This window comes from Pinus tabuliformis, chromosome 1_2 (assembly GCF_031772625.1).
Source record: "Pinus tabuliformis cultivar Carrire ecotype Pingquan chromosome 1_2, CPIR1, whole genome shotgun sequence".
Taxonomy (NCBI): Eukaryota; Viridiplantae; Streptophyta; class Pinopsida; order Pinales; family Pinaceae; genus Pinus; species Pinus tabuliformis.
The window spans coordinates 803,468,663-803,484,823 of NC_142298.1; the positions used below are offsets into that span (position 1 = coordinate 803,468,663).

General features: G+C 38.3%; 1 pseudogene across 1 annotated transcript; it reads left to right on the forward strand.

The window, feature by feature from the left end:
- The first annotated feature begins 2,299 nt into the window (after positions 1-2,299).
- LOC149208335 (uncharacterized) lies at positions 2,300-13,412 on the forward strand (annotated as a pseudogene). The gene is made up of 2 exons (XR_016252088.1): positions 2,300-3,069; positions 13,198-13,412. The product of XR_016252088.1 is annotated as an uncharacterized LOC149208335 (transcript).
- The last annotated feature ends 2,749 nt before the right edge of the window (positions 13,413-16,161 follow it).

A 16,161-nucleotide genomic window follows, 5' to 3' on the forward strand; every position in this document is an offset into this window, starting at 1 on the left:
GTAGAAGTGGTTATCTGGCTTGAATATGCATCATCCCTTCCATTCATCCATTTCCAACATTTTGTTGAGTTTGTAATGTTCCCGAGCATCTCTGAGATACAACCTAGGAGAGTTTCTTGGGGTGATAATAGTAACTTAAATAAAAGTTAAAATGACTTTATAATTATAAGTGACTCACTTTTTATAATGAGTGAGAACATTTTTACATAAAGTAACTTTAAAACATAAGTTACATGTGTTTTTTGAAAAAGTGACTCAACAAAAAAAAGACTTAAACCCAAGACTTCTATTATCATAAAGTAACTTTAGACCAAGTGAGTTAGTTAAAAGATTTAGTAATTATTGGAAATGAGGAGGGTTTTTTTTTTTTTGCTCACTGAAGCCTTGGGGTGCCTGCTTACTTGAAAACCCATTGTTTGCCTAGAAAACAAAAATCAACCACACAAACCAAACAAACAAGCTCACCAACGGATGTGGCCCTTGAATGACTTTGATACCATGTAGGAATTTACAAGGTAAGTTCCTTAGATTGAACACCAAAGGACAACGCTCACAAACAGATCACAGATCAATACATCAATATTCTTGATCAGTCTACGGCGTAAGCCAACGCGGCCACTTCAGGCAATTTATAATGTAAAAGAAAGAAAATTTATATAAGCTTCTCTCATAAACGGTCACAGACAAATGACCCTCCATGCTCTTTAAATAGAGATCATGGACCAATCGGGTATTAAGCTACAGATCAAGTATCAATAATACTTATGAGAGAATGAACCATCAAATCACTTCATGTCTAGAACATACCGTGACCATCGGATTTTTAAGTTAGAAAATGTACATACTAAAGAAATGCACTTTACCCAACTATACACTAGACCAAGTTATACTTAATTATTTTCTATGTGTCGAAATATCCTAACAATATCATGAAGTGAGTGTTTTGATGCTTATTATAAATTGATGCGTATTAATGTTTATTAGCCATTTAATTTATATGACTACCTTAATTAAATATTTCAACTATCCTTGATAATAATTATAAAATGTAAGATATAAATACCAGATAGGTAACATGATGAATCTAATGGCTATTACATTTTTAAAAGTATTTGATTGCAACTGCATTTAACATTTTTAAAAGTATTTGATTGCAACTTCATTTTACATTTTTAAAAGTAATTATTTTTGGTCATTGAAAATGGAACAATGGTTGATTTTAGACATGACTAAATGATTGGTAAATGTGAATAGGCATCAATTTATGATAAGCATCAAGACACTTACATTATGATACATCTCACATTAGCCAAATAAAAAAAAAACATAAAAATTAATTAAATTACAACCTTATTTTAAATTATTATTATTATTAATTATAACCAGAATTAATAATTTATTATTATTATTATTATTAATTATAAAAAAATTAATATATGAGCTAAATAATATTGTTAACCATAGAGATTCACTCCACTTTACTATAGGAATTTTTAATTTGTATATAGCTTTTGGTACAATATCATGCCTTTTTACCACATGTCCAATATGACAAGTGTTGATATGATATTTTTTTGAATTAATTACTTTAAGATAAATTAATTAAAAGAGAATAACTAACTTAATTTGTGAACACTACTATGAATATTTTGACATTTTATTGAAGTTAAATCTTTACGATTCATCTAATAATTATCAATAATTAAATTAAAATTATATGTTTTTTTTGTAAGCTTCACATGACTACATCTTCATCATGTCCAAAAACATAATAAACTAAAATTTTGAAACTAATTGAAATAAATTAATTAAAAAAAACTAACTTCTAAATAAATTTTATAGATGAATATTACATATTTTATAGAAATTAAATATTTACCATCTATCTAATAATTACTCATAATTAAATTAAAATTCTAAAAAAATTATTTTAAAATAAAAATACCCTTAACGCAATTTCAACTAAAACCAATTAAAATTATCATCCATTATTATCTCTATTATCTTAAAATTAAATTATTTTAAATTAATATAATTTCAAAACCTTAATATTTAAATACCATTAATAATATTTTATGATATTATAGTTTTTAAAAAATTATTTTTTATCTTCACATGTTTGGAAGCAAATGTACCAAAGAAATGAACCATTTCTCCTCATCAATGAAATTTAAAATTAAATAAACCAAAAAAAAAATCAAAATGCCACTTAATGCACCGTGCCCAGTGTTGCTCTTTCCGACCTGAACCATCTCAAATGTTAAAAGCTGTTTCATCTCGTCATCAAAATAACACAGCATAGCATAGCATAATTTCTCAGAGAGAGAGGATGAGAACAAGCCGATTTTTTCCAGCAGCGTCTGCAATATTCAACAGTAGAGTCCTAAGCACACCCACAAGCTTTCACAGCAAAAGATCGTATGGACTGATCCCCATGGTCATAGAACAAACCTCAAGAGGGGAAAGGGCATACTACATATTCTCCAGGCTTATCAAGGAGAGAATAATATGCATCAATGGCGTCATAGAAGACGATACCGCTGCGGTGGTAGTAGCCCAACTACAATTCCTGGAGTCTGAAAATCCATCGAAACCTATCAATCTCTACATAAATTCCCCTGGCGGAGTCGTGACCGCAGGCCTGGCAATATACGACACAATGCAGTACATAAGGAGCCCCGTGAGTACGTTCTGTATGGGGTAGGCGGCCTCAATGGGGTCTCTTCTGTTGACAGCAGGGGCAAAGGGGGAGAGGAGATCATTGCCCAATGCAAGGATCTTGGTCCACCAGCCCTCTGGAGGGGCCAGTGGGCAGGCGAGTGACATAGCCATTCAGGCCAAGGAAATCTTACTGACCAGGGATAGACTTAACAGTCTCTATGCCAAGCACACTGGGCAGAGCATTGATAAGATTGAGAAATGCACGGAGAGGGACACGTTCATGTCGCCCGAGGACGCTAAGGAGTTTGGGCTTGTGTAACAGTCATTGAACAGAGGCCCATGTCTCTTGTTACTGATGCTGTGGGGGGTGCCTCTGTCGACAAGGAAACAAAGAGTTGAAGACGACAAGTAGCTTCTCTTCACCTCTCTTGAATTGGGTTTTGCTTTATGGGGTTTTGGTAGGGTTTATTAGGTTTTATGATTTGTGTTATTTTTTTCAGGGTTTGGAAGAAGATTCTTTTTTGGATGTCAATTTATCATGATTTATCCATCTCGGTTCTCATTATTAAGGGCTGAAACATTATCTTCCTTTTCATTCATAGGCCATTGTTTTGCTGGAAACCTAGATTTTGTTTCGAGATACATACTGCATTGCAAATCATGGGTAGGCTTTTCTCTGAATTCAAGAAAAATATATTATGGATCATGGTTTGGATCTGTTGCACGAGGCTTGCCGTGTTTGCGATGGTGGTCATTCTCCCTGTCAAAAACATAGAACGGTATCGTTATTTCTTGATCGCCTTTGCCTCCTCCTCTACTTGGTTCTATCCATGCTGTCCCATTTTCTGGGATAGTCCACATTATATCAGATATTTCTTGCGCATTTCGGCCAGGTTTGGGAAGGTGGATATTGTTTTTGCTCATTTAATGTGGTGCGAAGCTTTTACACAATTGATTGCCTGCTTTGTTGACCTTTCAGTTAGGACAAACCCAATTCAGCAAGATCCTGAAGGACCTTACCTTACTGAGAAGGGATCAAGGGTTTCCTTTTTCATTCAAATTTTCATTTTTTTCCAGGTGTAATTTCACATTATAAAATGTTTGTTTTTTTCCAAATACCAAACAATACATCATTTCACTGTACAGAACTCCAAAACTTGATTTTTGTGGTATTTCAAGCATGGTCTCTAAGATTAAGTTGCCAAGATGTGGGAATTTGGAAAATATATTCTTCTATCGGATTTGGGCCTAATAGAGGCACCATGACGATTGATTTGATTAGAGGCACCATGACGATTGATTTGATTACTACCAATGTAGCAGATTTTGGCCAAACCGTGCCTGCCTTGCATACAGAAATTCAGCCAAAGATTGGATTTGGCTGTATTTACCCTGAATTTGGATTCTAGAAACCCTAGCAGCCTAAAGCAAACGTACGTCTAGGCTTGCTTTGGAGAGCTCATTAGGTTATTACATAACGTTCCCTATCTTATAGTTCAGTAATATATGCATTGCAGTGAATTAGGGGAATGTCATTTTAGAGAAGATCCATATGTGAATTGGTGGAGGTTTTCTAATATTGTGAAATTTTTGTATTAATAAGATTTATTTTTAAAATGGATTTTTCCAATACATTTTTTATTTTTTTTTAATTTTCAATTACCAAATCCAAATTCATGGATGGTAACTGTGGTTACCACTGTAATACGAGCCTATTGGTCACTTTTCAAGCAACAATAAGCAGAAATATTTAAGTCATGTGAGTCATAAAGCATTATTTCCAAGGGAACTACTGTTATCTAGACTATCACGGATGACTATTGCTTTATGGGTTGCTTTATGACTTTATATGTTATTACAGTCTTTTGGAATAATTTCTTTTTACCAATTTTTGGTGTAAGCTTATTATACATGGATTTTGCACTCTTGTTCATGTAACGTGTCAAGGTTGTTGTTTCCACGGCACATGAGAATCTGGTTTGGATCTTAAAGTCTCTGACACAAACACACATAAATGCCACAACAATATTACTTTGCACAGCGGAAACCACACACATCAGTGAATCAAATAGTGCACATGACAATTTTTAACTTTTCAAACCCACTACATGTTATATTACAATTTAGAATACAACAGTATTAGGGGCCAGGGCTCTCGTACCAGGGATCTTGGCTCTTACATACAACCCTGATACAAGGACACAACTAGGGCTTGTTACCCTGAACAAGACACAATTGACCTACATGCTAATGTGGCACCTCACAACCCTTTCAGTCCACGTGCCCTGAACACATTTGCAGGTCCTTTGCAGCCTATCCAATTTGCCACTATGACTGATCACTGCTCCTTTAGTGTCACTGAACTTTGGCCTTCTGATCTGCCCACTAGCAGCGTTCTAACTCCATTAAGAAGTCTGCACATTGGGCCTTCTCGATCTACCCTGTCTTCACTAAGTTTGCCCATCTGCAAATTCTGAACTAGGGCTCCATAGATCTGCCTCCTAACAATCCATGGCTCTTTTCATGAACCTGTACTTGAGGTCTGCATCCTGCACTGTTCACAACTTCATTTGTCAACAATGCTCACTCTTCCAAATCTGCCCAATTGTCATGATTCTGGTTGCTCCAGAATGTTGTGCCTAGGGCACACAAAACCTGCCCTAACTCTATGACAATTCGCTACTCCTGTCACTGTCTTTAGGGTCAACAAATATGCCCACATACACTCAACACTTTGACTGATCTAGGGCTCCAAAATATGCTGCCCTCTGTTCTGCAATTTGTTCCTCAGATTGCAAAGATCTAGGCACCAAATCATTGATGCTCATGATCTATGAACAGTCCACCAAAACTTCAATACTCCCTTGATTCTGCGCACTAACCCTTACCTTAAGACAGTCCATCACATAGTCCTGACTCCTAATACTCACTGTTCTTTTCTTCAATCTGAAGAATCCCTCGGCCCTCTTTTCTCTCTGAAACTTCTGTGCACTGCCCTTAAGGCTTGCGGCCCTCATACCAGATCCATACCACACTTGTATGTCTCCTTTTCTGGGTTTTGCCTTCCTAGAGATGCACAGAACTAGGCCGTTGTTGGACTGATCTTGCATGAAAGGTAGATCTATAACCAGGGTTCAAGGACTGCTGTCCTAAAACCTTTCAGAACAACTCCCTTTCTTCATCCACTCAGCTCATTTCTTTGCTTCACGCTGACCTCATTCCACATGCCACTTCATCCTTCTTTCCTATCCTAAAACTCGCTCATCTGTTTACAAGACTCGACCTCCCTAACCACAATTCTATACACACAGATTTGTGGCATAGTCATAGGATTAGGGTCTGGTTTCTAAGGGTCTCAGCCCTTTCTCTTGCATAGAATCCAATGATAAAATAATAGACTTTTAGGGCAGACCCTAAGGACAAAGTAGCCACAGAATTAGCCCTTAACTAGGGCATGAGCCGGTCACAAAAGGCGTCCTCAATTTTGCTAGGTCTGACCTACGCAAGGGCTCAAACTTCAAATCTAAGCTTGTCTACGAACTTGGGCTTTCTCGGCCTTTCTTCACCATGAACCAGACCCTCAAAGTTCCACATCATCCCTTCTCTAGGCTTGTGGCTATCTTGAGACATTCACACTTCACTCTTGAGAAAGATGCTCCCTTGGATCAAATTGCGGCCTCCATTAGCAGCCCTACTCGGCCTACTAGCTTAGCCTACTCTTAGAGCTACATCTATAGCATCCCTACGATCAAATGATCTCCTTCACTTGTTTGACGAGCCTTTCCTTAGGCCTACCTCTTAGGAACCCTCTAGATCTTAGGGTTTTAGTCCTCTTAGACCTTAGTAATTTATAATTTATGGTATGTTCTATGCTTAGTGCAGTTTACTTCGATTTCTTCTTATTAGCCATTGTTTAGCAATCACATAAACATAAAATAAAATGCTGATAGAACATTAATAGATCGATATAAAACAGGCCAAGACAAGAGACACAAGATGTGGTGGCTAGCCAGGGACAAACCCCAATGCGGGGAAACCCTTTGATCAATTCTTCTTTAATCTTCAGTGGTTCAGCACAGAGAAATAATACAAATTCAGAAATCTATAATTTTATGACAGGAACAACAAACCCTATATCAACAAAGTCAAATCTAGTCAAACAGCCCCGGATTGACCTCTAGTCAATCTTGAAGAACTCGGTCTTCAACAACAAACTTCGGCATCCCAAAACAACCCTTGGTCAACGGTCAAAACAACAGTCTGCGGTCAGCCCTAACCAGCCAATGCTGGTCAACACTAGTCAACGCAACACCCAAACAGGATGTGCAGGTCAGCCCTTGGTCAATGCTTCATTTAGTAGCCTAGCACTTGGTCAATGTAGCCTCAGAAAAGTCAACACTACCCAGAAAGTCAACGCTTCCCTAAAATCAGTCAGCGTCGCCCTATATAGAAAATGCCTCCTTCCTCTTGCACGTGTGAGAGAAGCTGCTCCTTTGCTGGCCCAATGAGATGAGGAGAGTGAAGATGAGTGTTGAGATGATGATAAAATGAGGCACAATGTCTCCTTGCTTTATATGCAATGTTGAGGTAAAGCTAGGGGTGTGCCACACACATGATCTTGCTGGCTGACCTTGACAAATTGTCAAGTATATACAAATAAATTAATATCTCCATAAATACATGTCGGAATCGGATGATCGTTAGATCAATCCTACACCTCTCGACAAGAGGAATCAAGGAACAATATCAATTGCCATAAATAAGATGACCTACATGGAGTTTGGCCCTAGTTGCCAATTTTAACACTCTCTCTCAACTAGGGAGAACTCCATCTGTTAATCCATTTGACCGCTGGTACTATCTCTGCCATCAAATGCACTGCTCTGCTGAACTATGAATAAGAAGAAATGATTGAAGATGTATAATACCATCCTCTACTGACCAAAGTCAGTCCTAGAGACTGTGTCATACCACTCTCACTGATCCCAGATCAGTTTCATTGATCCCAGAACAATAGAGGTCATCCTAGCATAGGGAGTATGGTAGATACAACTATGCGTCCATCGATAGTACTACTATGGTCCCTAACCCCATTTCCTTGCTGATTGATTAGATGAGAGGTACTTCCCATGAGTCCTAGATTGCATGGGTAGGATGCTTTGATAGGAGAACTAATCATCCTGTCCCTACGTCGCCATGGGGTATCACAGGGGAAGGTTGAACCTTTCACCCTGTACATAGCACACCACTAGGGGAGGGTGAGTCGCCCTATGGTCGTATGTCGCTCCAAGAAGTACCCCAAGCCCCCCGGAGCTCCCATAGCTCAATGTAGGCATCATACACGACTCTCATAAGAGGGTCTCTCATCGACACCAAGTTGTTCTCTGAAAGTCAAGAATTTGACCTTTCCTAGGGGCTTTGTTAGAATGTCGGCGACCTGCTCATCTGTACTGATATGTTGGAGCCTTATTGCTTCCCTCTGCACCATATCCTGGATATAGTGGTACCTGATATTGATATGCTTGGAGCGATCATGAAATACGAGATTCTTTGATAAACAAATCTCGCTTTGGTTGTCACGCAGGATCAGGGTAGTATCCAATGTAAATCTTAACAGATCATTGAAGAGCTTCCGCAACAGACCGCCACACAAGAGGCCATACTTACGGTAATGTACTCTGCCTCAGCGGTGCTCAAAGCTACTGACTTTTGCTTCCTGCTCATCCAAGATATCAAGGCAGATCCCAAAGGGAAACAACACTCGGAAGTGCTCTTTCAGTCCACCACACTGCTTGCCCAATTAGCATCAATATATCCATGTAGTCTCACATCTCCGACAGTGTATCTCAACCCATGAGTGATTGTGCCATGAAGGTATCTCAACAGATTCTTGGCACCAATCCAATGTGTGTGGTGAGGCTCAACCATATGTTGACTCAACTTGTTGACTGCAAAACATATATCCGGACGGGAGTTCACCAAGAACATCAATGCTCCGATGAGTTGACGATACTTGGTAGCATTTTGTAGAACATGTCCGACAACACTACCGCTTAACTTCTTGAAGTCAAGATCTATCGGGGTAGTCATGGGCTTGTAGTCCACCATACCGAATCTCTCTACTATCTTCACCACATATTTTCCTTGAGAAAGGAAAATCTCTCCTGGCTTCTGCCAGACTTCTAGTCTTAGGAAATAGTGCATTAGTCCCAGATCCTTCATCTCAAACTCAGAAGCCAACTCCCTCTTACATTTGTGAATGAGAGGGTCTACACCTGTTAGAAAGAGGTCATCAACGTACAACACCAGTATGAGAGGTTTGTCATCTTCAACCATAAAGTAAAGGTTAGGGTTGGCTTCACTCCTAGTGAATCCCAGCTTCATCAAGTAGCTATCGATCCTCTCATACCACGCTCGGGGTGCTTGCTTCCGCCCATAGAGCGATTTCTTGAACCTGCACACGTGAGATTCCCGATCATGAATCTCAAATCCTTTGGGTTGTTCCACATAGACTTCCTCTTTGATCGAACCATGCAAGAACACGGTCTTCGCATCCATCTGATGTAGGTTCCATCCTTGCGAAGCAGCAAGGGCTATGATTGCGCAGATGGTGGTATATCGGGCAACAGGGACAAATATCTCGTCATAGTCTATACCTTCCTTTTGAGAGAAGCCACGAGTGACAAAACGAGCCTTATACTTTTCAGCACTTCCATCAACTCCATGCTTTATCTTGTAAAGCCATTTCGAAGTGACAACTGCTTTGTCTCGGGGTCTGGGGACCACATCCTAGACATCGTTCTTCATGATGGACTCATATTCCTTAGTCATAGCATCCTTCCATACTTGATGCTTGACAGCTTCTGTGAACGATGAAGGCTCATTTTGAATGATTGTGCTCATGATGGTCAAGTATCCCTGATACTTGGTCGGCTTCTTACTTTCACAGAAAGTCCCTCTGGGTGCAACGTGTCCTTCGGCATCATCAAGTGTCCCCTTGAGCCATGAAGGCCTCTTCCTAGAAGAGGAAGGTTCTTGCGGCGGGGAATCAATAAGATCCATAGGTTCTTCTACATCGAGCATCATCTCATCTTCCTTTTCCTTTGGTTTCCTGGTGACAGCTTCTCCAGATTTCCTCAGTATTGGAAGATTGTCAACCTTGCTAAGAGCCATATCTTTGTCGAAGGTGACATCATGGCTAATCTCGAAATCCCTTTGACCAACCACATAGATTCTATAGTCCTTAGTATTTTCGCTATAGCCCATGAAGATTCCTTTCTTTCCGAATGCACCCAATTTATTCCTTTTCTCTTTCGGCACATGAAAATATACAGGATTTCCAAAAATTCTAAAATGAGATATATCAGGTTTCTTACCAGTGAACATTTCTTCGGGAGTCTTGGAACCCAATGCTTGATGAGGGCATCAGTTTTGCACATATATGGCGGTATTCGCAACGTCGACCCATAGAAACTTCAGAAGCCTTTGATCATGGAGCATAGCACTGACAACTTCCACAATCGTACGATTCTTCCTTTCCGCCACACCATTCTCGTCAGGAGTATATGGTGTTGTAGTCTCCCTCTTAATGCCAGACTCTTTGCAAAAGTCATGGAACTCATTGGATTCATACTCAATCCCATTATCAATCCTTAAGATTTTGATCTTCTTTTCAGTTTGATTCTCGGTCAAGGCTTTGAAGTGACGAAACCAGGAGAACACTTCATCCTTCTTTTTCAAGAAGCATATCCAAGTCTTGCGAGAATAATCATCAGCAGAAGTGAGGTAATATAAATATCCTCTTAAGGAATTCACAGGCATCATACCAGATATGTCAGAGTGAACCAACTGCAATATATCAGAGGTCTTGCTATGGCTTGAGGGGAATGGTCCCCTTTTGAGCTTTCCTTCGGCACATCCCGGACATACACCTTCTTTCTCTACTTTGAACTCAGGCATCCCTGTCACCATTTTTCTCACATCGGGTAGAGCTTTATAATGAAGGTGAGAAAACCTTTAATGCCATAGTTCGAACTGAAGAGATGTGTCACAAGACATGACACCTAGTGGACTTCCTCCGACTTGATATAGTGAATCAACTCGAAACACAAGAGTGAAAGAATCTTTAAAAAAAAATTTCCATACACGTACCTTGCCATCGATGAAGGCCACCTTGTAGCCTTTGTCTTCCATTGTTGAAATGGACACCAAGTTCTTTTTGAGATCAGGGACATATACGACTTCTTGCAAATGAATTGTATTGCCCTTATTCAATTGCAGAGTAACATTTCTTACACCTTTCACTGGATATTTGGAGTTGTCCCCAAGAACAATTTCCAGGGTGGTCTCCTTCTCTATCAGATTAGAGAGAGCTTCTTTGTAACTAGTGAAGTGCCTTGAGGCACCACTATCAATAAGCCAGTTTCCCAGCGAGTCCGGGGGAGCAATGGTAGAGAGGGCCGCTTGTAGATAATATTTATCTTGCTTATTGTTAACAACGTTGATTCATACCTAGAATTTCTTGCCTTCTTGGAGGGTTGACCATTTCCCTGATTTCCGTCATTCCTTTTTCCTTTGCCATTGAACCTGCCCTTCCTTTGATTGTTGTTGGGAGTGATTTTGATCGTCGTCATGATGTGTGTCCTTTCTATCAGGGCACTCCCTCACATAGTCAACCTTGAAGAACTCGGTCTTCAACAACAAACTTCGGCAGCCCAAAACAACCCTTGGTTAACGGTCAAAACAACAGTGTGTGGTCAACCCTAATTAGTCAACATTGGTCCACACTTTGGTCAACGCTGGGCAACACAACACCCTAATAGCATGAGTAGGTCAGCCCTTGGTCAGCACTTCATTTAGCAGCCCAGCACTTGGTCAACGGATCCCTAGAAAAGTCAACGCCACCCTAAAATCAGTCAACGCTGCCCCAAAAAGAAAATGCGTCCTTCCTCTTGCACGTGTGAGAGAAGCTGCTCCTTTTCTGGCCCAATGAGATGAGGAGAGAGAAGATGAGTGTTGAGATGATGATAAAATGAGGCACAATGTCTCCTTGCTTTATATGCAACGTTGAGGTAAAGCTGGGGGTGTGCCACACACTTTATCTTGCTGGTCGACCTTGACAAATTGTCAAGTATATACAAATAAATTCATATCTCCATAAATACATGTCGGAATCGAATGATCGTTAGATCAGTCCTAGACCTCTCGACGAGAGGAATCAAGGAAAAATATTAGCTGCCATAAATAAGATGACCCACATGGAGTGTGGCCCTAGTTGTTAATTTTAACAGTAATTAATATTTCCTATTTTTTTTTAGATTTTAAACCCCTTCTTGGATCTAAAAACCCTTTTCTTGGGTTCTTTGCTCATAAAGACTTTTGTGACCAAATTTCTCACAAACCCACCTCTTAGGCATGTGGAGAAACTCCCAAGCTATACAATTCAACACTCCCTCTTAGCGAGGGAGGTACTTCCACAAGCGTGAAAGTATCTATCATCATCACTGGCGACACTAGCCCATTTGGCATCCACCATTGCAACATATCCTGTATGTTAAATTTGGCAACTAGGCCAAACTCCACATGAGTCATCTTATTTATGACAACTAATATTTTTCTTGGATTCCTCTCTTCGAGAGGTGTAGGATTGATCTAAAGATCATCTGATTTTGACATGTACAAATGAAGTTATGAATTTATTTTGATTATGGTCAAATTGTCAAGGTCGACCAACAAACTTTATGTAGCCTCGAAAGCCCAACAGTCACGTCTATTCATCCTCAACATTGCATATAAATAGAAAGTGACTTAGCCTCATTTGGACACACTCATCTTCACACTTCTCTCTCTCTCCTCATTGATTGGGTACAGATTTTTGGGCCTCTCTCTCTCCACACGGCTGAAATTTTAGGGAGCCAAATTTCAAGACGCTGAAATTTCAAGAGAGAGAAATTTCAGGAGAGTGAAATTTCAGGAGGCCGAAATTTCAGGAGACCGCATTTCTTGACTGTTGACCAACGTTGACAACAGCTAGGGTTGACTGTAGGTGCGTTGTTTGACCAAAATTTGACTGTTTTGAGGGTTGTTTTATCTTGTTGTTTGGAGGCTGAAGTTGACTCAAGTTGACCGATTTGTTGAGGGTCAAATTTGCCCTGTTGACCAATTCTTCTGGTTAGGGCTCTTTTGTTGTTGTTGTAAATTATTAGATTTGTAAATTGTACTAACTCTCTCTGCTGAACTATTGAAGACTAATATTGAAAACATTGTGTCGGTGGAAAAATCACTGAGGGTCTAGAAAATAAAATATTGGCAACATCAGGAAAATATTGCAAAATATTTATCAAATTAAAAAAAATGCAAAAATATTCAAAATTTTCAAATTTTTAATCTCCACTCCAAAAAAACAAGGTGATGGCAAAGTCTAATGGTACCCTCATAATATCTCGATATCTAAGAGAATATCATGATATTTTCGGGGATTTTCATTCGCCTTGCAATAATATCTCGATATCTAAGAGGCTATCATGATATTTTCAGGGATGAAAATATTATGATATTTGCAGGTGATATTATCATTTCAGCGAAAAATCTGTCTCGATGTTTTTACTTGGAGCTTCATTCCTGGGGTCATCTTCAATATCTCACAATCTTCTGCTCTATTGCAATTATAATGAAGGGCAAGAAATCAGTGTTTGATTACAGATACTGAAGGATATGGTCATGCACCATGGCTTTTTTAAATGCTTATAAATTTGGATAGTTATTTCCTTATCTGGATGTGAATCTTTGAGATTGGTCCTTTCAGGAAGATTTGCATAGTTCTTACAAGATTGTCCATTTGGGTGTAACTACCAAGTTTTCTGAGTATAACAATTATAAAAGATAATCCAACAAGAACAAAAGATTTGTGTGTGTAAAACTTCAAACTAAATGCAAGAAAAAATGTGCCTCATTTGAAATGTTGAAATAATGGTCATCCAAAATGTGTACTGTTGGAAGCGTTGGAATATGAAATCTGTAACGATCATGGAAAAGCACAATACGCTCAAAATATATTCAAAATATTTTGGGCCTTGACATATACAATTGGATTTCACTTGACATAAATTAAAATGCTAGTGATCTTTTTGCTTCATCTGTAGGCTGGTACATATCGATTTCATGAGAAATATGACTGCAAGTCTGAGTCAGGTGCTAGTGGGGCAACTTTCAAAATTATAGGATTTGGGGATTCGTCTAGAGTAGAGCTTTAAATCATATACAATACGCAGATCAAACTAATTTATAATTTATATGGTAAAAGGAAAATTTGTAAACATAGAGCAAGAGATGGATCATATAACATAATATGATAACTTTCTACAAGTGTCTTTTAGAATAATTTGAGAGTCCGCAACTAATCTTAAATGCTAGTTCCTAATTTTTAATCAAAGTTTCCTGTTTTATTTTTAGTAGATGGAACATAAATATTAAATTGATTTTGTTACACAATCACAAAAAAGGAAAGCTCGAGGCAAGCCCCTGAAAGTGTTTTGACTTGGATGTTTGGGTAGACTAAAAACCTCAAGCTAGTCCTCATGCAAAAGCTCATATCACCACCATCATATTTTTGAAACATTTCCTACATATAGAGAAATTTCAGGAGAACGAAATTTCAGGAGGCCGAAATTTCAATATTCTAAAATTTCAGGAAGTTGAAATTTCAGGACGCTTGAATTTCAATAGGCCGAAATTTCAGGAGAGAAGACTTTCAGGAGGCCGAATTTCAGGAGACCGAATTTCTTGACTATTGACCAACATTCACTACAGTGAGCGCTGGTCGCAGGTGGGTTGTTTGACCAGACTTTGACTGGGCTGAATTTCACTGTTTTGAGGGCTGTTTTATCTTGCTATTTAGAGGCCAAAGTTGACTGAAGTTGACCGATTTGCTGAGGGTCAAATCTGCCCTGTTGACCAACATTGACTTTTCTGTTTAGGGCTCTTCTGCTGTTGTTGTAAATTATCAGATTTGTAAATTGTACTATCTCTCTCTGCTGAACTATTGAAGCCTAATATTGAAAACATTGTGTTGGTGAAAAAATCACAGAGGGTCTGGAAAAGAAAATATTGGCAACATCAGGAAAATATTGATCAAATTAAAAAAAATGCAAAAATATTCAAAATTTTCAAATTTTCAATCCCCACTCCAAAAAAACAAGGTGATGGCAAAGTCTAATGGTGCCCTCATAATATCTTGATATCTAAGAAAATATCATGATATTTTCGGGGATTTTCATTCGCCTTGCGCTAATATCTCGATATGTAAGAGGCTATCATGATATTTCCAGGGATGAAAATATTATGATATTTGCAGGTGATATTATCATTTCAGCGAAAAATCTGTCTTGATGTTTTTACTTGGAGCTTCATTCCTGGGGTCATCTTCAATATCTCACAATCTTTTGCTCTATTGCAATTATAATGAAGGGCAAGAAATCAATGTTTGATTACAAACATTGAAGGATATGGTCATGCGCCATGGCTTTTTAAAATGCTTATAAATTTGGATAGTTATTTCCTTATGTGGATGTGAATCTCTGTGATTGGTCCTTTTAGGAAGATTTGCATAGTTCTTACAAGATTGTCCATTTGGGTGTAACTATCAAGTTTTCTGAGTATAACAATACAAAAAATAATCCAACAAGAACAAAAGATTTGTGTGTGTAAAACTTCAATCTAAATGCAAGAAAAAACGTGCCTCATTTGAAATGTTGAAATAATGGTCATCCAAAATGTGTAATGTTGGAACCGTTGGAATATGAAATCTGTAATGATCACGGAAACACACAATACACTCAAAATATATTCAAAACATTTCGGGCCTTGACATATACAGTTGGATTTCACTTGACATAAATTAAAACATCAGTGATCTTTTTTCTTCATTTGTACGCTGGTACATATCGATTTCATGAGAAATATGACTGCAAGTGTGAGTCAGGTGCTGGTGGGGCAACTTTCAAAATTATAGGATTTGGGGATTCGTCTAGAGTAGAGCTTTAAATCATATATAATATACAAATCAAACTAATTTATAATCTATCTGATAAAATGAAAATTTGTAAACATAGAGCAAGAGATAGATGATCATAGAACATAATATGATAACTTTCTACAAGTGTCTTTTAGAATAATTTGAGAGTCCACAGCTAATCTTAAATGCTAGTTTCTAATTGTTAATCGCATTTTCCTTTTTTATTTTTAGTAGATGGAACATAAATATTAAATTGATTTTGTTTCACAATCACAAAAAAGGAAAGCTTGAGGCAAGCCCCTGAAAGTGTTTTGACCTGTATGTTTGGGTAGACTACAAACCTCAAGCTAGTCCTCATGCAAAATCTCACTTCACCACCATCATATTTTTGAAACATTTCCTACATATAGAGAAATTTTAGGAGGCCAAAATTTCAATAGATCGAAATTTCAGGACGCTGAAACTTCAGGAGGTCGAAATTTCAATAG